Source organism: Anthonomus grandis, chromosome 13, assembly GCF_022605725.1.
Source record: "Anthonomus grandis grandis chromosome 13, icAntGran1.3, whole genome shotgun sequence".
Classification (NCBI taxonomy): Eukaryota; Metazoa; Arthropoda; class Insecta; order Coleoptera; family Curculionidae; genus Anthonomus; species Anthonomus grandis.
This window is the reverse complement of record NC_065558.1, coordinates 27,333,464-27,358,155: the sequence shown is the minus strand read 5'-3', so window position 1 is coordinate 27,358,155 and position 24,692 is coordinate 27,333,464.

Here is a 24,692-nt window from a genome sequence, read left to right as displayed (position 1 = left end):
TTTTTCGGGTATACCCCCCCGTATCGAATTTTTTCACCAAAAATTGATATTTTTCGAAATCAAACTAAGTATACCAGCGTATTATTTGGGTCACCTAGATTACGAAAACACCGGGTTATAACAGGATCCGAGCAGAACTAAGGGAATGAGAGCACTTTGAAAATCCTGAAAAAGTCGTTTTCGACGTCCGTTTTTGAGGCCAAAAATGGGCATCAAAAATGCCATATCTCGGCTATCGTAAGAGCTACGACCTTGCGGATGGTCTCGTTGGATTCAGAATGACGAAACTAAGACAAAACCGTTGGAATTTTCCCGATGGCTCCCATAGAAGCCGAGATATCGACCTTCAAAGTTTGGGTTTTTTCATTTTTCGGATATACCCCCCCGTATCGAATTTTTTCACCAAAAATAAATTTTTTTCGAAATCAAACTAAGTATACCAGCGTATTATTTGGGTCACCTAGATTACGAAAACACCGGGTTATAACAGGATCCGAGCAGAACTAAGGGAATGAGAGCACTTTGAAAATCCTGAAAAAGTCGTTTTCGACGTCCGTTTTTGAGGCCAAAAATGGGCATCAAAAATGCCATATCTCGGCTATCGTAAGAGCTACGACCTTGCGGATGGTCTCGTTGGATTCAGAATGACGAAACTAAGACAAAACCGTTGGAATTTTCCCGATGGCTCCCATAGAAGCCGAGATATCGACCTTCAAAGGTTGGCTTTTTTCATTTTTCGGGTATACCCCCCCGTATCGAATTTTTTCATCAAAAATTGATTTTTTTCGAAATCAAACTAAGTATACCAGCGTATTATTTGGGTCACCTAGATTACGAAAACACCGGGTTATAACAGGATCCGAGCAGAACTAAGGGAATGAGAGCACTTTGAAAATCCTGAAAAAGTCGTTTTCGACGTCCGTTTTTGAGGCCAAAAATGGGCATCAAAAATGCCATATCTCGGCTATCGTAAGAGCTACGACCTTGCGGATGGTCTCGTTGGATTCAGAATGACGAAACTAAGACAAACCCGTTGGAATTTTCCCGATGGCTCCCATAGAAGCCGAGATATCGACCTTCAAAGGTTGGCTTTTTTCATTTTTCGGGTATACCCCCCCGTATCGAATTTTTTCAACAAAAATAAATTTTTTTCGAAATCAAACTAAGTATACCAGCGTATTATTTGGGTCACCTAGATTACGAAAACACCGGGTTATAACAGGATCCGAGCAGAACTAAGGGAATGAGAGCACTTTGAAAATCCTGAAAAAGTCGTTTTCGACGTCCGTTTTTGAGGCCAAAAATGGGCATCAAAAATGCCATATCTCGGCTATCGTAAGAGCTACGACCTTGCGGATGGTCTCGTTAGATTCAGAATGACGAAACTAAGACAAAACCGTTAGAATTTTCCCGATGGCTCCCATAGAAGCCGAGATATCGACCTTCAAAATTTGGCTTTTTTCATTTTTCGGGTATACCCCCCCGTATCGAATTTTTTTACCAAAAATTGATTTTTTTCGAAATCAAACTAAGTATACCAGCGTATTATTTGGGTCACCTAGATTACGAAAACACCGGGTTATAACAGGATCCGAGCAGAACTAAGGGAATGAGAGCACTTTGAAAATCCTGAAAAAGTCGTTTTTGACGTCCGTTTTTGAGGCCAAAAATGGGCATCAAAAATGCCTTATCTCGGCTATCGTAAGAGCTACGACCTTGCGGATGGTCTCGTTGGATTCAGAATGACGAAACTAAGACAAAACCGTTGGAATTTTCCCGATGGCTCCCATAGAAGCCGAGATATCGACCTTCAAAAGTTGGCTTTTTTCATTTTTCGGGTATACCCCCCCGTATCGAATTTTTTCACCTAAAATTGATTTTTTTCGAAATCAAACTAAGTATACCAGCGTATTATTTGGGTCACCTAGATTACGAAAACACCGGGTTATAACAGGATCCAAGCAGAACTAAGGGAATGAGAGCACTTTGAAAATCCTGAAAAAGTAGTTTTCGACGTCCGTTTTTGAGGCCAAAAATGGGCATCAAAAATGCCATATCTCGGCTATCGTAAGAGCTACGACCTTGCGGATGGTCTCGTTGGATTCAGAATGACGAAACTAAGACAAAACCGTTGGAATTTTCCCGATGGCTCCCATAGAAGCCGAGATATCGACCTTCAAAGTTTGGGTTTTTTCATTTTTCGGGTATACCCCCCCGTATCGAATTTTATCACCAAAAATAAATTTTTTTCGAAATCAAACTAAGTATACCAGCGTATTATTTGTGTCACCTAGATTACGAAAACACCGGGTTATAACAGGATCCGAGCAGAACTAAGGGAATGAGAGCACTTTGAAAATCCTGAAAAAGTCGTTTTCGACGTCCGTTTTTGAGGCCAAAAATGGGCATCAAAAATGCCATATCTCGGCTATCGTAAGAGCTACGACCTTGCGGATGGTCTCGTTGGATTCAGAATGACGAAACTAAGACAAACCCGTTGAAATTTTCCCGACGGCTCCCATAGAAGCCGAGATATCGACCTTCAAAGTTTGGGTTTTTTCATTTTTCGGGTATACCCCCCCGTATCGAATTTTTTCACCAAAAATTGATTTTTTTCGAAATCAAACTAAGTATACCAGCGTATTATTTGGGTCACCTAGATTACGAAAACACCGGGTTATAACAGGATCCGAGCAGAACTAAGGGAATGAGAGCACTTTGAAAATCCTGAAAAAGTCGTTTTCGACGTCCGTTTTTGAGGCCAAAAATGGGCATCAAAAATGCCTTATCTCGGCTATCGTAAGAGCTACGACCTTGCGGATGGTCTCGTTGGATCCAGAATGACGAAACTAAGACAAACCCGTTGGAATTTTCCCGATGGCTCCCATAGAAGCCGAGATATCGACCTTCAAAAGTTGGCTTTTTTCATTTTTCGGGTATACCCCCCCGTATCGAATTTTTTCACCAAAAATTGATTTTTTTCGAAATCAAACTAAGTATACCAGCGTATTATTTGGGTCACCTAGATTACTAAAACACCGGGTTATAACAGGATCCGAGCAGAACTAAGGGAATGAGAGCACTTTGAAAATCCTGAAAAAGTCGTTTTCGACGTCCGTTTTTGAGGCCAAAAATGGGCATCAAAAATGCCTTATCTCGGCTATCGTAAGAGCTACGACCTTGCGGATGGTCTCGTTGGGTTCAGAATGACGAAACAACGACAAAACCGTTGGAATTTTCCCGATGGCTCCCATAGAAGCCGAGATATCGACCTTCAAAGGTTGGCTTTTTTCATTTTTCGGGTATACCCCCCCGTATCGAATTTTTTCACCAAAAATAAATTTTTTTAGAAATTAAACTAAGTATACCAGCGTATTATTTGGGTCACCTAGATTACGAAAACACCGGGTTATAACAGGATCCGAGCAGAACTAAGGGAATGAGAGCACTTTGAAAATCCTGAAAAAGTCGTTTTCGACGTCCGTTTTTGAGGCCAAAAATTGGCATCAAAAATGCCATATCTCGGCTATCGTAAGAGCTACGACCTTGCGGATGGTCTCGTTGGATTCAGAATGACGAAACTAAGACAAACCCGTTGGAATTTTCCCGATGGCTCCCATAGAAGCCGAGATATCGACCTTCAAAGTTTGGGTTTTTTCATTTTTCGGGTATACCCCCCCGTATCGAATTTTTTCACCAAAAATAAATTTTTTTCGAAATTAAACTAAGTATACCAGCGTATTATTTGGGTCACCTAGATTACGAAAACACCGGGTTATAACAGGATCCGAGCAGAACTAAGGGAATGAGAGCACTTTGAAAATCCTGAAAAAGTCGTTTTCGACGTCCGTTTTTGAGGCCAAAAATGGGCATCAAAAATGCCTTATCTCGGCTATCGTAAGAGCTACGACCTTACGGATGGTCTCGTTGGATTCAGAATGACGAAACTAAGACAAAACCGTTGGAATTTTCCCGATGGCTCGCATAGAAGCCGAGATATCGACCTTCAAAGGTTGGCTTTTTTCATTTTTCGGGTATACCCCCCCGTATCGAATTTTTTCACCAAAAATTGATTTTTTTCGAAATCAAACTAAGTATACCAGCGTATTATTTGGGTCACCTAGATTACGAAAACACCGGGTTATAACAGGATCCGAGCAGAACTAAGGGAATGAGAGCACTTTGAAAATCCTGAAAAAGTCGTTTTTGACGTCCGTTTTTGAGGCCAAAAATGGGCATCAAAAATGCCATATCTCGGCTATCGTAAGAGCTACGACCTTGCGGATGGTGTCGTTGGATTCAGAATGACGAAACTAAGACAAAACTGTTGGAATTTTCCCGATGGCTCCCATAGAAGCCGAGATATCGACCTTCAAAGTTTGGGTTTTTTCATTTTTCGGGTATACCCCCCCCCGTATCGAATTTTTTCAACAAAAATAAATTTTTTTCGAAAACAAACTAAGTATACCAGCGTATTATTTGGGTCACCTAGATTACGAAAACACCGGGTTATAACAGGATCCGAGCAGAACTAAGGGAATGAGAGCACTTTGAAAATCCTGAAAAAGTCGTTTTCGACGTCCGTTTTTGAGGCCAAAAATGGGCATCAAAAATGCCTTATCTCGGCTATCGTAAGAGCTACGACCTTGCGGATGGTCTCGTTGGATTCAGAATGACGAAACTAAGACAAACCCGTTGGAATTTTCCCGATGGCTCCCATAGAAGCCGAGATATCGACCTTCAAAGTTAGGGTTTTTTCATTTTTCGGATATACCCCCCCGTATCGAATTTTTTCACCAAAAATTGATTTTTTTCGAAATCAAACTAAGTATACCAGCGTATTATTTGGGTCACCTAGATTACGAAAACACCGGGTTATAACAGGATCCGAGCAGAACTAAGGGAATGAGAGCACTTTGAAAATCCTGAAAAAGTCGTTTTCGACGTCCGTTTTTGAGGCCAAAAATGGGCATCAAAAATGCCTTATCTCGGCTATCGTAAGAGCTACGACCTTGCGGATGGTCTCGTTGGATTCAGAATGACGAAACTAAGACAAACCCGTTGGAATTTTCCCGATGGCTCCCATAGAAGCCGAGATATCGACCTTCAAAGTTAGGGTTTTTTCATTTTTCGGATATACCCCCCCGTATCGAATTTTTTCACCAAAAATTGATTTTTTTCGAAATCAAACTAAGTATACCAGCGTATTATTTGGGTCACCTAGATTACGAAAACACCGGGTTATAACAGGATCCGAGCAGAACTAAGGGAATGAGAGCACTTTGAAAATCCTGAAAAAGTCGTTTTCGACGTCCGTTTTTGAGGCCAAAAATGGGCATCAAAAATGCCTTATCTCGGCTATCGTAAGAGCTACGACCTTGCGGATGGTCTCGTTGGATTCAGAATGACGAAACTAAGACAAACCCGTTGGAATTTTCCCGATGGCTCCCATAGAAGCCGAGATATCGACCTTCAAAGTTTGGGTTTTTTCATTTTTCGGGTATAACCCCCGTATCGAATTTTTTCACCAAAAATTGATTTTTTTCGAAATCAAACTAAGTATACCAGCGTATTATTTGGGTCACCTAGATTACGAAAACACCGGGTTATAACAGGATCCGAGCAGAACTAAGGGAATGAGAGCACTTTGAAAATCCTGAAAAAGTCGTTTTCGACGTCCGTTTTTGAGGCCAAAAATGGGCATCAAAAATGCCTTATCTCGGCTATCGTAAGAGCTACGACCTTGCGGATGGTCTCGTTGGATTCAGAATGACGAAACTAAGACAAACCCGTTGGAATTTTCCCGATGGCTCCCATAGAAGCCGAGATATCGACCTTCAAAGTTTGGGTTTTTTCATTTTTCGGGTATACCCCCCCGTATCGAATTTTTTCATCAAAAATTGATTTTTTTCGAAATCAAACTAAGTATACCAGCGTATTATTTGGGTCACCTAGATTACGAAAACACCGGGTTATAACAGGATCCGAGCAGAACTAAGGGAATGAGAGCACTTTGAAAATCCTGAAAAAGTCGTTTTCGACGTCCGTTTTTGAGGCCAAAAATGGGCATCAAAAATGCCTTATCTCGGCTATCGTAAGAGCTACGACCTTGCGGATGGTCTCGTTGGATTCAGAATGACGAAACTAAGACAAACCCGTTGAAATTTTCCCGACGGCTCCCATAGAAGCCGAGATATCGACCTTCAAAGTTTGGGTTTTTTCATTTTTCGGGTATACCCCCCCGTATCGAATTTTTTCACCAAAAATTGATTTTTTTCGAAATCAAACTAAGTATACCAGCGTATTATTTGGGTCACCTAGATTACGAAAACACCGGGTTATAACAGGATCCAAGCAGAACTAAGGGAATGAGAGCACTTTGAAAATCCTGAAAAAGTCGTTTTCGACGTCCGTTTTTAAGGCCAAAAATGGGCATCAAAAATGCCATATCTCGGCTATCGTAAGAGCTACGACCTTGCGGATGGTCTCGTTGGATTCAGAATGACAAAACTAAGACAAACCCGTTGAAATTTTCCCGACGGCTCCCATAGAAGCCGAGATATCGACCTTCAAAGTTTGGGTTTTTTCATTTTTCGGGTATACCCCCCCGTATCGAATTTTTTCACCAAAAATAAATTTTTTTCGAAATCAAACTAAGTATACCAGCGTATTATTTGTGTCACCTAGATTACGAAAACACCGGGTTATAACAGGATCCGAGCAGAACTAAGGGAATGAGAGCACTTTGAAAATCCTGAAAAAGTCGTTTTCGACGTCCGTTTTTGAGGCCAAAAATGGGCATCAAAAATGCCTTATCTCGGCTATCGTAAGAGCTACGACCTTGCGGATGGTCTCGTTGGATTCAGAATGACGAAACTAAGACAAACCCGTTGGAATTTTCCCGATGGCTCCCATAGAAGCCGAGATATCGACCTTCAAAGTTTGGGTTTTTTCATTTTTCGGGTATAACCCCCGTATCGAATTTTTTCACCAAAAATTGATTTTTTTCGAAATCAAACTAAGTATACCAGCGTATTATTTGGGTCACCTAGATTACGAAAACACCGGGTTATAACAGGATCCGAGCAGAACTAAGGGAATGAGAGCACTTTGAAAATCCTGAAAAAGTCGTTTTCGACGTCCGTTTTTGAGGCCAAAAATGGGCATCAAAAATGCCTTATCTCGGCTATCGTAAGAGCTACGACCTTGCGGATGGTCTCGTTGGATCCAGAATGACGAAACTAAGACAAACCCGTTGGAATTTTCCCGATGGCTCCCATAGAAGCCGAGATATCGACCTTCAAAAGTTGGCTTTTTTCATTTTTCGGGTATACCCCCCCGTATCGAATTTTTTCACCAAAAATTGATTTTTTTCGAAATCAAACTAAGTATACCAGCGTATTATTTGGGTCACCTAGATTACGAAAACACCGGGTTATAACAGGATCCGAGCAGAACTAAGGGAATGAGAGCACTTTGAAAATCCTGAAAAAGTCGTTTTCGACGTCCGTTTTTGAGGCCAAAAATGGGCATCAAAAATGCCTTATCTCGGCTATCGTAAGAGCTACGACCTTGCGGATGGTCTCGTTGGGTTCAGAATGACGAAACAACGACAAAACCGTTGGAATTTTCCCGATGGCTCCCATAGAAGCCGAGATATCGACCTTCAAAGGTTGGCTTTTTTCATTTTTCGGGTATACCCCCCCGTATCGAATTTTTTCATCAAAAATTGATTTTTTTCGAAATCAAACTAAGTATACCAGCGTATTATTTGGGTCACCTAGATTACGAAAACACCGGGTTATAACAGGATCCGAGCAGAACTAAGGGAATGAGAGCACTTTGAAAATCCTGAAAAAGTCGTTTTCGACGTCCGTTTTTGAGGCCAAAAATGGGCATCAAAAATGCCTTATCTCGGCTATCGTAAGAGCTACGACCTTGCGGATGGTCTCGTTGGATTCAGAATGACGAAACTAAGACAAACCCGTTGGAATTTTCCCGATGGCTCCCATAGAAGCCGAGATATCGACCTTCAAAGTTTGGGTTTTTTCATTTTTCGGGTATACCCCCCCGTATCGAATTTTTTCACCAAAAATAAATTTTTTTCGAAATCAAACTAAGTATACCAGCGTATTATTTGGGTCACCTAGATTACGAAAACACCGGGTTATAACAGGATCCGAGCAGAACTAAGGGAATGAGAGCACTTTGAAAATCCTGAAAAAGTCGTTTTCGACGTCCGTTTTTGAGGCCAAAAATGGGCATCAAAAATGCCTTATCTCGGCTATCGTACGAGCTACGACCTTGCGGATGGTCTCCTTGGATTCAGAATGACGAAACTAAGACAAACCCGTTGGAATTTTCCCGATGGCTCCCATAGAAGCCGAGATATCGACCTTCAAAGTTTGGGTTTTTTCATTTTTCGGGTATACCCCCCCGTATCGAATTTTTTCACCAAAAATAAATTTTTTTCGAAATCAAACTAAGTATACCAGCGTATTATTTGTGTCACCTAGATTACGAAAACACCGGGTTATAACAGGATCCGAGCAGAACTAAGGGAATGAGAGCACTTTGAAAATCCTGAAAAAGTCGTTTTCGACGTCCGTTTTTGAGGCCAAAAATGAGCATCAAAAATGCCATATCTCGGCTATCGTAAGAGCTACGACCTTGCGGATGGTCTCGTTGGATTCAGAATGACGAAACTAAGACAAAACCGTTAGAATTTTCCCGATGGCTCCCATAGAAGCCGAGATATCGACCTTCAAAGTTTGGGTTTTTTCATTTTTCGGGTATACCCCCCCGTATCGAATTTTTTCATCAAAAATTGATTTTTTTCGAAATCAAACTAAGTATACCAGCGTATTATTTGGGTCACCTAGATTACGAAAACACCGGGTTATAACAGGATCCGAGCAGAACTAAGGGAATGAGAGCACTTTGAAAATCCTGAAAAAGTCGTTTTCGACGTCCGTTTTTGAGGCCAAAAATGGGCATCAAAAATGCCTTATCTCGGCTATCGTACGAGCTACGATCTTGCGGATGGTCTCGTTGGATTCAGAATGACGAAACTAAGACAAACCCGTTGGAATTTTCCCGATGGCTCCCATAGAAGCCGAGATATCGACCTTCAAAGTTTGGGTTTTTTCATTTTTCGGGTATACCCCCCGTATCGAATTTTTTCATCAAAAATTGATTTTTTTCGAAATCAAACTAAGTATACCAGCGTATTATTTGGGTCACCTAGATTACGAAAACACCGGGTTATAACAGGATCCGAGCAGAACTAAGGGAATGAGAGCACTTTGAAAATCCTGAAAAAGTCGTTTTCGACGTCCGTTTTTGATGCCAAAAATTAGCATCAAAAATGACATATCTCGGCTAACGTAAGAGCTACGACCTTGCGGATGGTTTCGTTGGATTTAGAATGACGAAACTAAGACAAAACCGTTGGAATTTTCCCGATGGCTCCCATAGAAGCCGAGATATCGACCTTCAAAGGTTGGCTTTTTTAATTTTTCGGGTATACCCCCCCGTATCGAATTTTTTCACCAAAAATTGATTTTTTTCGAAATCAAACTAAGTATACCAGCGTATTATTTGGGTCACCTAGATTACGAAAACACCGGGTTATAACAGGATCCGAGCAGAACTAAGGGAATGAGAGCACTTTGAAAATCCTGAAAAAGTCGTTTTCGACGTCCGTTTTTGATGCCAAAAATTAGCATCAAAAATGACATATCTCGGCTAACGTAAGAGCTACGACCTTGCGGATGGTTTCGTTGGATTTAGAATGACGAAACTAAGACAAAACCGTTGGAATTTTCCCGATGGCTCCCATAGAAGCCGAGATATCGACCTTCAAAGGTTGGCTTTTTTAATTTTTCGGGTATACCCCCCCGTATCGAATTTTTTCACCAAAAATTGATTTTTTTCGAAATCAAACTAAGTATACCAGCGTATTATTTGGGTCACCTAGATTACGAAAACACCGGGTTATAACAGGATCCGAGCAGAACTAAGGGAATGAGAGCACTTTGAAAATCCTGAAAAAGTCGTTTTCGACGTCCGTTTTTGAGGCCAAAAATGGGCATCAAAAATACCATATCTCGGCTATCGTAAGAGCCATGACCTTGCGGATGGTCTCGTTGGATTCAGAATGACGAAACTAAGACTGTTGGAATTTTCCCGATGGCTCCCATAGAAGCCGAGATATCGACCTTCAAAGTTTGGGTTTTTTCATTTTTCGGGTATACCCCCACGTATCGAATTTTTTCACCAAAAATAAATTTTTTTCGAAATCAAACTAAGTATACCAGCGTATTATTTGGGTCACCTAGATTACGAAAACACCGGGTTATAACAGGATCCGAGCAGAACTAAGGGAATGAGAGCACTTTGAAAATCCTGAAAAAGTCGTTTTCGACGTCCGTTTTTGAGGCCAAAAATGGGCATCAAAAATGCCATATCTCGGCTATCGTAAGAGCTACGACCTTGCGGATGGTCTCGTTGGATTCAGAATGACGAAACTAAGACAAAACCGTTGGAATTTTCCCGATGGCTCCCATAGAAGCCGAGATATCGACCTTCAAAGGTTGGCTTTTTTAATTTTTCGGGTATACCCCCCCGTATCGAATTTTTTCACCAAAAATTGATTTTTTTCGAAATCAAACTAAGTATACCAGCGTATTATTTGGGTCATCTAGATTACGAAAACACCGGGTTATAACAGGATCCGAGCAGAACTAAGGGAATGAGAGCACTTTGAAAATCCTGAAAAAGTCGTTTTCGACGTCCGTTTTTGAGGCCAAAAATGGGCATCAAAAATGCCATATCTCGGCTATCGTAAGAGCTACGACCTTGCGGATGGTCTCGTTGGATTCAGAATGACGAAACTAAGACAAAACCGTTGGAATTTTCCCGATGGCTCCCATAGAAGCCGAGATATCGACCTTCAAAGGTTGGCTTTTTTAATTTTTCGGGTATACCCCCCCGTATCGAATTTTTGACCAAAAATTGATTTTTTTCGAAATCAAACTAAGTATACCAGCGTATTATTTGGGTCACCTAGATTACGAAAACACCGGGTTATAACAGGATCCGAGCAGAACTAAGGGAATGAGAGCACTTTGAAAATCCTGAAAAAGTCGTTTTCGACGTCCGTTTTTGAGGCCAAAAATGGGCATCAAAAATGCCATATCTCGGCTATCGTAAGAGCTACGACCTTGCGGATGGTCTCGTTGGATTCAGAATGACGAAACTAAGACAAAACCGTTGGAATTTTCCCGATGGCTCCCATAGAAGCCGAGATATCGACCTTCAAAGGTTGGCTTTTTTAATTTTTCGGGTATACCCCCCCGTATCGAATTTTTGACCAAAAATTGATTTTTTTCGAAATCAAACTAAGTATACCAGCGTATTATTTGGGTCACCTAGATTACGAAAACACCGGGTTATAACAGGATCCGAGCAGAACTAAGGGAATGAGAGCACTTTGAAAATCCTGAAAAAGTCGTTTTCGACGTCCGTTTTTGAGGCCAAAAATGGGCATCAAAAATGCCATATCTCGGCTATCGTAAGAGCTACGACCTTGCGGATGGTTTCGTTGGATTTAGAATGACGAAACTAAGACAAAACCGTTGGAATTTTCCCGATGGCTCCCATAGAAGCCGAGATATCGACCTTCAAAGGTTGGCTTTTTTAATTTTTCGGGTATACCCCCCCGTATCGAATTTTTTCACCAAAAATTGATTTTTTTCGAAATCAAACTAAGTATACCAGCGTATTATTTGGGTCACCTAGATTACGAAAACACCGGGTTATAACAGGATCCGAGCAGAACTAAGGGAATGAGAGCACTTTGAAAATCCTGAAAAAGTCGTTTTCGACGTCCGTTTTTGAGGCCAAAAATGGGCATCAAAAATGCCATATCTCGGCTATCGTAAGAGCTACGACCTTGCGGATGGTCTCGTTGGATTCAGAATGACGAAACTAAGACAAAACCGTTGGAATTTTCCCGATGGCTCCCATAGAAGCCGAGATATCGACCTTCAAAGGTTGGCTTTTTTAATTTTTCGGGTATACCCCCCCGTATCGAATTTTTGACCAAAAATTGATTTTTTTCGAAATCAAACTAAGTATACCAGCGTATTATTTGGGTCACCTAGATTACGAAAACACCGGGTTATAACAGGATCCGAGCAGAACTAAGGGAATGAGAGCACTTTGAAAATCCTGAAAAAGTCGTTTTTGACGTCCGTTTTTGAGGCCAAAAATGGGCATCAAATATATACCATATCTCGGCTATCGTAAGAGCTACGACCTTGCGGATAGTCTCGTTGGATTCAGAATGACGAAACTAAGACAAACCCGTTGGAATTTTCCCGATGGCTCCCATAGAGGCCGAGATATCGACCTTCAAAATTTGGCTTTTTTCATTTTTCGGGTATACCCCCCCGTATCGAATTTTTTCACCAAAAATTGATTTTTTTCGAAATCAAACTAAGTATACCAGCGTATTATTTGGGTCACCTAGATTACGAAAACACCGGGTTATAACAGGATCCGAGCAGAACTAAGGGAATGAGAGCACTTTGAAAATCCTGAAAAAGTCGTTTTTGACGTCCGTTTTTGAGGCCAAAAATGCCATATCTCGGCTATCGTAAGAGCTACGACCTTGCGGATGGTCTCGTTGGATTCAGAATGACGAAACTAAGACAAACCCGTTGGAATTTTCCCGATGGCTCCCATAGACGCCGAGATATCGACCTTCAAAGTTTGAGTTTTTTCATTTTTCGGGTATACCCCCCCGTATCGAATTTTTTCACCAAAAATTGATTTTTTTCGAAATCAAACTAAGTATACCAGCGTATTATTTGGGTCACCTAGATTACGAAAACACCGGGTTATAACAGGATCCGAGCAGAACTAAGGGAATGAGAGCACTTTGAAAATCCTGAAAAAGTCGTTTTCGACGTCCGTTTTTGAGGCCAAAAATGGGCATCAAAAATGCCATATCTCGGCTATCGTAAGAGCTACGACCTTGCGGATGGTCTCGTTGGATTCAGAATGACGAAACTAAGACAAAACCGTTGGAATTTTCCCGACGGCTCCCATAGAAGCCGAGATATCGACCTTCAAAGTTTGTTTTTTTTCATTTTTCGGGTATACCCCCCGTATCGAATTTTTTCACCAAAAATTGATTTTTTTCGAAATCAAACTAAGTATACCAGCGTATTATTTGGGTCACCTAGATTACGAAAACACCGGGTTATAACAGGATCCGAGCAGAACTAAGGGAATGAGAGCACTTTGAAAATCCTGAAAAAGTTGTTTTCGACGTCCGTTTTTGAGGCCAAAAATGGGCATCAAAAATGCCATATCTCGGCTATCGTAAGAGCTACGACCTTGCGGATGGTCTCGTTGGATTCAGAATGACGAAACTAAGACAAAACCGTTAGAATGTTCCCGATGGCTCCCATAGAAGCCGAGATATCGACCTTCAAAGTTTGGCTTTTTTCATTTTTCGGGTATACCCCCCCGTATCGAATTTTTTCACCAAAAATAATTTTTTTTCGAAATCAAACTAAGTATACCAGCGTATTATTTGGGTCACCTAGATTACGAAAACACCGGGTTATAACAGGATCCGAGCAGAACTAAGGGAATGAGAGCACTTTGAAAATCCTGAAAAAGTCGTTTTTGACGTCCGTTTTTGAGGCCAAAAATGGGCATCAAAAATGCCATATCTCGGCTATCGTAAGAGCTACGACCTTGCGGATGGTCTCGTTGGATTCAGAATGACGAAACTAAGACAAACCCGTTGGAATTTTCCCGACGGCTCCCATAGAAGCCGAGATATCGACCTTCAAAATTTGGCTTTTTTCATTTTTCGGGTATACCCCCCCGTATCGAATTTTTTCACCAAAAATTGATTTTTTTCGAAATCAAACTAAGTATACCAGCGTATTATTTGGGTCACCTAGATTACGAAAACACCGGGTTATAACAGGATCCGAGCAGAACTAAGGGAATGAGAGCACTTTGAAAATCCTGAAAAAGTCGTTTTCGACGTCCGTTTTTGATGCCAAAAATGGGCATCAAAAATGCCATATCTCGGCTATCGTAAGAGCTACGGCCTTGCGGATGGTCTCGTTGGATTCAGAATGACGAAACTAAGGCAAAACCGTTAGAATTTTCCCAATGGCTCCCATAGAAGCCGAGATATCGACCTTCAAAATTTGGCTTTTTTCATTTTTCGGGTATACCCCCCCGTATCGAATTTTTTCACCAAAAATTGATTTTTTTCGAAATCAAACTAAGTATACCAGCGTATTATTTGGGTCACCTAGATTACGAAAACACCGGGTTATAACAGGATCCGAGCAGAACTAAGGGAATGAGAGCACTTTGAAAATCCTGAAAAAGTCGTTTTCGACGTCCGTTTTTGATGCCAAAAATGGGCATCAAAAATGCCATATCTCGGCTATCGTAAGAGCTACGGCCTTGCGGATGGTCTCGTTGGATTCAGAATGACGAAACTAAGACAAAACCGTTAGAATGTTCCCGATGGCTCCCATAGAAGCCGAGATATCGACCTTCAAAGTTTGGCTTTTTTCATTTTTCGGGTATACCCCCCCGTATCGAATTTTTTTACCAAAAATTGATTTTTTTCGAAATCAAACTAAGTATACCAGCGTATTATTTGGGTCACCTAGATTACGAAAACACCGGGTTATAGCAGGATCCGAGCAGAACTAAGGGAATGAGAGCACTTTGAAAATCCTGAAAAAGTCGTTTTCGACGTCCGTTTTTGATGCCAAAAATGGGCATCAAAAATGCCATATCTCGGCTATCGTAAGAGCTACGGCTTTGCGGATGGTCTCGTTGGATTCAGAATGACGAAACTAAGGCAAAACCGTTAGAATTTTCCCAATGGCTCCCATAGAAGCCGAGATATCGACCTTCAAAGTTTGGCTTTTTTCATTTTTCGGGTATACCCCCCCGTATCGAATTTTTTCACCAAAAATTGATTTTTTTCGAAATCAAACTAAGTATACCAGCGTATTATTTGGGTCACCTAGATTACGAAAACACCGGGTTATAACAGGATCCGAGCAGAACTAAGGGAATGAGAGCACTTTGAAAATCCTGAAAAAGTCGTTTTCGACGTCCGTTTTTGATGCCAAAAATGGGCATCAAAAATGCCATATCTCGGCTATCGTAAGAGCTACGGCTTTGCGGATGGTCTCGTTGGATTCAGAATGACGAAACTAAGGCAAAACCGTTAGAATTTTCCCAATGGCTCCCATAGAAGCCGAGATATCGACTTTCAAAGTTTGGCTTTTTTCATTTTTCGGGTATACCCCCCCGTATCGAATTTTTTCACCAAAAATTGATTTTTTTCGAAATCAAACTAAGTATACCAGCGTATTATTTGGGTCACCTAGATTACGAAAACACCGGGTTATAACAGGATCCGAGCAGAACTAAGGGAATGAGAGCACTTTGAAAATCCTGAAAAAGTCGTTTTTGACGTCCGTTTTTGAGGCCAAAAATGGGCATCAAAAATGCCTTATCTCGGCTATCGTAAGAGCTACGACCTTGCGGATGGTCTCGTTGGATTCAGAATGACGAAACAACGACAAAACCGTTGGAATTTTCCCGATGGCTCCCATAGAAGCCGAGATATCGACCTTCAAAAGTTGGCTTTTTTCATTTTTCGGGTATACCCCCCCGTATCGAATTTTTTCACCAAAAATTGATTTTTTTCGAAATCAAACTAAGTATACCAGCGTATTATTTGGGTCACCTAGATTACGAAAACACCGGGTTATAACAGGATCCGAGCAGAACTAAGGGAATGAGAGCACTTTGAAAATCCTGAAAAAGTCGTTTTCGACGTCCGTTTTTGAGGCCAAAAATGGGCATCAAAAATGCCATATCTCGGCTATCGTAAGAGCTACGACCTTGCGGATGGTCTCGTTGGATTCAGAATGACGAAACTAAGACAAAACCGTTAGAATTTTCCCGATGGCTCCCATAGAAGCCGAGATATCGACCTTCAAAGTTTGGCTTTTTTCATTTTTCGGGTATACCCCCCCGTATCGAATTTTTTTACCAAAAATTGATTTTTTTCGAAATCAAACTAAGTATACCAGCGTATTATTTGGGTCACCTAGATTACGAAAACACCGGGTTATAACAGGATCCGAGCAGAACTAAGGGAATGAGAGCACTTTGAAAATCCTGAAAAAGTCGTTTTCGACGTCCGTTTTTGAGGCCAAAAATGGGCATCAAAAATGCCATATCTCGGCTATCGTAAGAGCTACGACCTTGCGGATGGTCTCGTTGGATTCAGAATGACGAAACTAAGACAAAACCGTTAGAATTTTCCCGATGGCTCCCATAGAAGCCGAGATATCGACCTTCAAAATTTGGCTTTTTTCATTTTTCGGGTATACCCCCCCGTATCGAATTTTTTTACCAAAAATTGATTTTTTTCGAAATCAAACTAAGTATACCAGCGTATTATTTGGGTCACCTAGATTACGAAAACACCGGGTTATAACAGGATCCGAGCAGAACTAAGGGAATGAGAGCACTTTGAAAATCCTGAAAAAGTCGTTTTTGACGTCCGTTTTTGAGGCCAAAAATGGGCATCAAAAATGCCTTATCTCGGCTATCGTAAGAGCTACGACCTTGCGGATGGTCTCGTTGGATTCAGAATGACGAAACAACGACAAAACCGTTGGAATTTTCCCGATGGCTCCCATAGAAGCCGAGATATCGACCTTCAAAGGTTGGCTTTTTTCATTTTTCGGGTATACCCCCCCGTATCGAATTTTTTTACCAAAAATTGATTTTTTTCGAAATCAAACTAAGTATACCAGCGTATTATTTGGGTCACCTAGATTACGAAAACACCGGGTTATAACAGGATCCGAGCAGAACTAAGGGAATGAGAGCACTTTGAAAATCCTGAAAAAGTCGTTTTTGACGTCCGTTTTTGAGGCCAAAAATGGGCATCAAAAATGCCTTATCTCGGCTATCGTAAGAGCTACGACCTTGCGGATGGTCTCGTTGGATTCAGAATGACGAAACTAAGACAAACCCGTTGGAATTTTCCCGATGGCTCCCATAGAAGCCGAGATATCGACCTTCAAAGGTTGGCTTTTTTCATTTTTCGGGTATACCCCCCCGTATCGAATTTTTTCAACAAAAATAAATTTTTTTCGAAATCAAACTAAGTATACCAGCGTATTATTTGGGTCACCTAGATTACGAAAACACCGGGTTATAACAGGATCCGAGCAGAACTAAGGGAATGAGAGCACTTTGAAAATCCTGAAAAAGTCGTTTTCGACGTCCGTTTTTGAGGCCAAAAATGGGCATCAAAAATGCCATATCTCGGCTATCGTAAGAGCTACGACCTTGCGGATGGTCTCGTTAGATTCAGAATGACGAAACTAAGACAAAACCGTTAGAATTTTCCCGATGGCTCCCATAGAAGCCGAGATATCGACCTTCAAAATTTGGCTTTTTTCATTTTTCGGGTATACCCCCCCGTATCGAATTTTTTTACCAAAAATTGATTTTTTTCGAAATCAAACTAAGTATACCAGCGTATTATTTGGGTCACCTAGATTACGAAAACACCGGGTTATAACAGGATCCGAGCAGAACTAAGGGAATGAGAGCACTTTGAAAATCCTGAAAAAGTCGTTTTTGACGTCCGTTTTTGAGGCCAAAAATGGGCATCAAAAATGCCTTATCTCGGCTATCGTAAGAGCTACGACCTTGCGGATGGTCTCGTTGGATTCAGAATGACGAAACAACGACAAAACCGTTGGAATTTTCCCGATGGCTCCCATAGAAGCCGAGATATCGACCTTCAAAGGTTGGCTTTTTTCATTTTTCGGGTATACCCCCCCGTATCGAATTTTTTTACCAAAAATTGATTTTTTTCGAAATCAAACTAAGTATACCAGCGTATTATTTGGGTCACCTAGATTACGAAAACACCGGGTTATAACAGGATCCGAGCAGAACTAAGGGAATGAGAGCACTTTGAAAATCCTGAAAAAGTCGTTTTTGACGTCCGTTTTTGAGGCCAAAAATGGGCATCAAAAATGCCATATCTCGGCTATCGTAAGAGCTACGACCTTGCGGATGGTCTCGTTGGATTCAGAATGACGAAACTAAGACAAAACCGTTGGAATTTTCCCGATGGCTCCCATAGAAGCCGAGATATCGACCTTCAAAGTTTGGGTTTTTTCATTTTTCGGGTATACCCCCCCGTATCGAATTTTATCACCAAAAATAAATTTTTTTCGAAATCAAACTAAGTATACCAGCGTATTATTTGTGTCACCTAGATTACGAAAACACCGGGTTATAACAGGATCCGAGCAGAACTAAGGGAATGAGAGCACTTTGAAAATCCTGAAAAAGTCGTTTTCGACGTCCGTTTTTGAGGCCAAAAATGGGCATCAAAAATGCCATATCTCGGCTATCGTAAGAGCTACGACCTTGCGGATGGTCTCGTTGGATTCAGAATGACGAAACTAAGACAAACCCGTTGAAATTTTCCCGACGGCTCCCATAGAAGCCGAGATATCGACCTTCAAAGTTTGGGTTTTTTCATTTTTCGGGTATACCCCCCCGTATCGAATTTTTTCACCAAAAATTGATTTTTTTCGAAATCAAACTAAGTATACCAGCGTATTATTTGGGTCACCTAGATTACGAAAACACCGGGTTATAACAGGATCCGAGCAGAACTAAGGGAATGAGAGCACTTTGAAAATCCTGAAAAAGTCGTTTTTGACGTCCGTTTTTGAGGCCAAAAATGGGCATCAAAAATGCCATATCTCGGCTATCGTAAGAGCTACGACCTTGCGGATGGTCTCGTTGGATTCAGAATGACGAAACTAAGACAAAACCGTTGGAATTTTCCCGATGGCTCCCATAGAAGCCGAGATATCGACCTTCAAAGTTAGGGTTTTTTCATTTTTCGGATATACCCCCCCGTATCGAATTTTTTCACCAAAAATTGATTTTTTTCGAAATCAAACTAAGTATACCAGCGTATTATTTGGGTCACCTAGATTACGAAAACACCGGGTTATAACAGGATCCGAGCAGAACTAAGGGAATGAGAGCACTTTGAAAATCCTGAAAAAGTCGTTTTTGACGTCCGTTTTTGAGGCCAAAAATGGGCATCAAAAATGCCATATCTCGGCTATCGTAAGAGCTACGACCTTGCGGATGGTCTCGTTGGATTCAGAATGACGAAACTAAGACAAAACCGTTGGAATTTTCCCGATGGCTCCCATAGAAGCCGAGATATCGACCTTCAAAGTTAGGGTTTTTTCATTTTTCGGATATACCCCCCCGTATCGAATTTTTTCACCAAAAATTGATTTTTTTCGAAATCAAACTAAGTATACCAGCGTATTATTTGGGTCACCTAGATTACGAAAACACCGGGTTATAACAGGATCCGAGCAGAACTAAGGGAATGAGAGCACTTTGAAAATCCTGAAAAAGTCGTTTTCGACGTCCGTTTTTGATGCCAAAAATGGGCATCAAAAATGCCATATCTCGGCTATCGTAAGAGCTACGGCCTTGCGGATGGTCTCGTTGGATTCAGAATGACGAAACTAAGACAAAACCGTTGGAATTTTCCCGATGGCTCCCATAGAAGCCGAGATATCGACCTTCAAAGTTAGGGTTTTTTCATTTTTCGGATATACCCCCCCGTATCGAATTTTTTCACCAAAAATTGATTTTTTTCGAAATCAAACTAAGTATACCAGCGTATTATTTGGGTCACCTAGATTACGAAAACACCGGGTTATAACAGGATCCGAGCAGAACTAAGGGAATGAGAGCACTTTGAAAATCCTGAAAAAGTCGTTTTCGACGTCCGTTTTTGAGGCCAAAAATGGGCATCAAAAATGCCTTATCTCGGCTATCGTAAGAGCTACGACCTTGCGGATGGTCTCGTTGGATTCAGAATGACGAAACTAAGACAAACCCGTTGGAATTTTCCCGATGGCTCCCATAGAAGCCGAGATATCGACCTTCAAAGTTTGGGTTTTTTCATTTTTCGGGTATACCCCCCCGTATCGAATTTTTTCATCAAAAATTGATTTTTTTCGAAATCAAACTAAGTATACCAGCGTATTATTTGGGTCACCTAGATTACGAAAACACCGGGTTATAACAGGATCCGAGCAGAACTAAGGGAATGAGAGCACTTTGAAAATCCTGAAAAAGTCGTTTTCGACGTCCGTTTTTGAGGCCAAAAATGGGCATCAAAAATGCCTTATCTCGGCTATCGTAAGAGCTACGACCTTGCGGATGGTCTCGTTGGATTCAGAATGACGAAACTAAGACAAACCCGTTGGAATTTTCCCGATGGCTCCCATAGAAGCCGAGATATCGACCTTCAAAGTTTGGGTTTTTTCATTTTTCGGGTATACCCCCCCGTATCGAATTTTTTCACCAAAAATAAATTTTTTTCGAAATCAAACTAAGTATACCAGCGTATTATTTGGGTCACCTAGATTACGAAAACACCGGGTTATAACAGGATCCGAGCAGAACTAAGGGAATGAGAGCACTTTGAAAATCCTGAAAAAGTCGTTTTCGACGTCCGTTTTTGAGGCCAAAAATGGGCATCAAAAATGCCTTATCTCGGCTATCGTAAGAGCTACGACCTGGCGGATGGTCTCGTTGGATTCAGAATGACAAAACTAAGACAAACCCGTTGGAATTTTCCCGATGGCTCCCATAGAAGCCGAGATATCGACCTTCAAAGTTTGGGTTTTTTCATTTTTCGGGTATACCCCCCCGTATCGAATTTTTTCACCAAAAATTGATTTTTTTCGAAATCAAACTAAGTATACCAGCGTATTATTTGGGTCACCTAGATTACGAAAACACCGGGTTATAACAGGATCCGAGCAGAACTAAGGGAATGAGAGCACTTTGAAAATCCTGAAAAAGTCGTTTTCGACGTCCGTTTTTGAGGCCAAAAATGGGCATCAAAAATGCCTTATCTCGGCTATCGTAAGAGCTACGACCTGGCGGATGGTCTCGTTGGATTCAGAATGACAAAACTAAGACAAACCCGTTGGAATTTTCCCGATGGCTCCCATAGAAGCCGAGATATCGACCTTCAAAGTTTGGGTTTTTTCATTTTTCGGGTATACCCCCCGTATCGAATTTTTTCATCAAAAATTGATTTTTTTCGAAATCAAACTAAGTATACCAGCGTATTATTTGGGTCACCTAGATTACGAAAACACCGGGTTATAACAGGATCCGAGCAGAACTAAGGGAATGAGAGCACTTTGAAAATCCTGAAAAAGTCGTTTTCGACGTCCGTTTTTGAGGCCAAAAATGGGCATCAAAAATGCCTTATCTCGGCTATCGTAAGAGCTACGACCTTGCGGATGGTCTCGTTGGGTTCAGAATGACGAAACAACGACAAAACCGTTGGAATTTTCCCGATGGCTCCCATAGAAGCCGAGATATCGACCTTCAAAGGTTGGCTTTTTTCATTTTTCGGGTATACCCCCCCGTATCGAATTTTTTCACCAAAAATAATTTTTTTTCGAAATTAAACTAAGTATACCAGCGTATTATTTGGGTCACCTAGATTACGAAAACACCGGGTTATAACAGGATCCGAGCAGAACTAAGGGAATGAGAGCACTTTGAAAATCCTGAAAAAGTCGTTTATGACGTCCGTTTTTGAGGCCAAAAATGGGCATCAAAAATGCCATATCTCGGCTATCGTAAGAGCTACGACCTTGCGGATGGTCTCGTTGGATTCAGAATGACGAAACTAAGACAAACCCGTTGGATTTTCCCGATGGCTCCCATAGAAGCCGAGATATCGACCTTCAAAGTTTGGGTTTTTTCATTTTTCGGGTATACCCCCCCGTATCGAATTTTTTCATCAAAAATTGATTTTTTTCGAAATCAAACTAAGTATACCAGCGTATTATTTGGGTCACCTAGATTACGAAAACACCGGGTTATAACAGGATCCGAGCAGAACTAAGGGAATGAGAGCACTTTGAAAATCCTGAAAAAGTCGTTTTCGACGTCCGTTTTTGAGGCCAAAAATGGGCATCAAAAATGCCTTATCTCGGCTATCGTAAGAGCTACGACCTTGCGGATGGTCTCCTTGGATTCAGAATGACGAAACTAAGACAAACCCGTTGGAATTTTCCCGATGGCTCCCATAGAAGCCGAGATATCGACCTTCAAAGTTTGGGTTTTTTCATTTTTCGGGTATACCCCCCCGTATCGAATTTTTTCATCAAAAATTGATTTTTTTCGAAATCAAACTAAGTATACCAGCGTATTATTTGGGTCACCTAGATTACGAAAACACCGGGTTATAACAGGATCCGAGCAGAACTAAGGGAATGAGAGCACTTTGAAAATCCTGAAAAAGTCGTTTTCGACGTCCGTTTTTGAGGCCAAAAATGGGCATCAAAAATGCCTTATCTCGGCTATCGTAAGAGCTACGACCTTGCGGATGGTCTCGTTGGATTCAGAATGACGAAACTAAGACAAAACCGTTAGAATTTTCCCGATGGCTCCCATAGAAGCCGAGATATCGACCTTCAGTTTGGCTTTTTTCATTTTTCGGGTATACCCCCCCGTATCGAATTTTTTCATCAAAAATTGATTTTTTTCGAAATCAAACTAAGTATACCAGCGTATTATTTGGGTCAACTAGATTACGAAAACACCGGGTTATAACAGGATCCGAGCAGAACTAAGGGAATGAGAGCACTTTGAAAATCCTGAAAAAGTCGTTTTCGACGTCCGTTTTTGAGGCCAAAAATGGGCATCAAAAATGCCTTATCTCGGCTATCGTAAGAGCTACGACCTTGCGGATAGTCTCGTTGGATTCAGAATGACGAAACTAAGACAAACCCGTTGGAATTTTCCCGATGGCTCCCATAGAAGCCGAGATATCGATCTTCAAAGGTTGGCTTTTTTCATTTTTCGGGTATACCCCCCCGTATCGAATTTTTTCACCAAAAATTGATTTTTTTCGAAATCAAACTAAGTATACCAGCGTATTATTTGGGTCACCTAGATTACGAAAACACCGGGTTATAACAGGATCCGAGCAGAACTAAGGGAATGAGAGCACTTTGAAAATCCTGAAAAAGTCGTTTTTGACGACGTTTTTTCAAAAATGCCATATCTCGGCTATCGTAAGAGCTACGACCTTGCGGATGATCTCGTTGGATTCAGAATGACGAAACTAAGACAAACCCGTTGGAATTTTCCCGATGGCTCCCATAGAAGCCGAGATATCGACCTTCAAAGTTTGGGTTTTTTCATTTTTCGGGTATACCCCCCCGTATCGAATTTTTTCACCAAAAATTGATTTTTTCCGAAATCAAACTAAGTATACCAGCGTATTATTTGGGTCATCTAGATTACGAAAACACCGGGTTATAACAGGATCCGAGCAGAACTAAGGGAATGAGAGCACTTTGAAAATCCTGAAAAAGTCGTTTTCGACGTCCGTTTTTGAGGCCAAAAATGGGCATCAAAAATGCCTTATCTCGGCTATCGTAAGAGCTACGACCTTGCGGATGGTCTCGTTGGATTCAGAATGACGAAACTAAGACAAACCCGTTGGAATTTTCCCGATGGCTCCCATAGAAGCCGAGATATCGACCTTCAAAGTTTGGGTTTTTTCATTTTTCGGGTATACCCCCCCGTATCGAATTTTTTCACCAAAAATTGATTTTTTTCGAAATCAAACTAAGTATACCAGCGTATTATTTGGGTCACCTAGATTACGAAAACACCGGGTTATAACAGGATCCGAGCAGAACTAAGGGAATGAGAGCACTTTGAAAATCCTGAAAAAGTCGTTTTCGACGTCCGTTTTTGAGGCCAAAAATGGGCATCAAAAATGCCTTATCTCGGCTATCGTAAGAGCTACGACCTTGCGGATGGTCTCGTTGGATTCAGAATGACGAAACTAAGACAAACCCGTTGGAATTTTCCCGATGGCTCCCATAGAAGCCGAGATATCGACCTTCAAAGGTTGGCTTTTTTCATTTTTCGGGTATACCCCCCCGTATCGAATTTTTTCACCAAAAATAAATTTTTTTCGAAATTAAACTAAGTATACCAGCGTATTATTTGGGTCACCTAGATTACGAAAACACCGGGTTATAACAGGATCCGAGCAGAACTAAGGGAATGAGAGCACTTTGAAAATCCTGAAAAAGTCGTTTTCGACGTCCGTTTTTGAGGCCAAAAATGGGCATCAAAAATGCCATATCTCGGCTATCGTAAGAGCTACGACCTTACGGATGGTCTCGTTGGATTCAGAATGACGAAACTAAGACAAAACCGTTGGAATTTTCCCGATGGCTCCCATAGAAGCTGAGATATCGACCTTCAAAGGTTGGCTTTTTTCATTTTTCGGGTATACCCCCCCGTATCGAATTTTTTCACCAAAAATTGATATTTTTCGAAATCAAACTAAGTATACCAGCGTATTATTTGGGTCACCTAGATTACGAAAACACCGGGTTATAACAGGATCCGAGCAGAACTAAGGGAATGAGAGCACTTTGAAAATCCTGAAAAAGTCGTTTATGACGTCCGTTTTTGAGGCCAAAAATGGGCAT